We start from the raw sequence: 655 nt of genomic DNA, 5'->3' as shown, positions 1-655 counted from the left end.
GGTTTTAAAAATTGTTTGGACTATTTGCAGTTGCTTGCATTTCCATGTAAAGTTTCCAAGGAAGTATGATGTTAGCTTTATGTTTTATGTAGGTGCCATTTGTCAGGTTGAAGAATCTTCATTCTTTTGCTAGATTTGCTGAAAGTCTTTTCTCTAAATGGGTGTTGAATTTTGTCAGATTATTTTTCTGCATCGATCCAGATGCTCATATGGTTTCTATTTTTTGGTCTGTTAACATGGTGATTTACAATGATTTCTTTTCTTTTCTTTTTTTCTTCTGGTTAGAGCATATATCAGATATTAACCTGATAAGAACGGATACTACACTTGGTCTTAAGCAAAAGGCTGAGAAGCAATATACAATGATTGATTTTCGAATATTAAACCAATTTTGTGTTATTGAACTAAATCGCCTTGGTTTATGATTTATCCTCCTTTTTATAAATTGCTGAATTCAATTTGCTAAACTTTTGTAAAGAATTTTTTTTGCATCTACATTTATGAGAAATATTGATAAGTAGTTTCCTTTTAATTGTATCATTTTTGTCTTTGGTATCAGGGTAATGCTGGCCCCCTAGAGTGATTCAGGATGTATCTTCTGTTTTCAGGAATCAGATTTTAAATTTTACGTGGGAGTACAAACAACTGTGAATAG

At 31.5% G+C, this 655-nt stretch overlaps 1 pseudogene; it reads right to left on the bottom strand.

Moving 5' to 3' along the window:
• Positions 1–248: 248 nt before the first annotated feature.
• Positions 249–357, bottom strand: LOC131399801 (U2 spliceosomal RNA; annotated as a pseudogene).
• Positions 358–655: the final 298 nt, after the last annotated feature.

The sequence above is a fragment of the Diceros bicornis genome, chromosome 39 (genome assembly GCF_020826845.1).
Source record: "Diceros bicornis minor isolate mBicDic1 chromosome 39, mDicBic1.mat.cur, whole genome shotgun sequence".
In the NCBI taxonomy this organism is placed as follows: Eukaryota; Metazoa; Chordata; class Mammalia; order Perissodactyla; family Rhinocerotidae; genus Diceros; species Diceros bicornis.
Note: the sequence above shows the minus strand (reverse complement) of the source record. Positions and strands in the feature narration are given on the sequence as shown.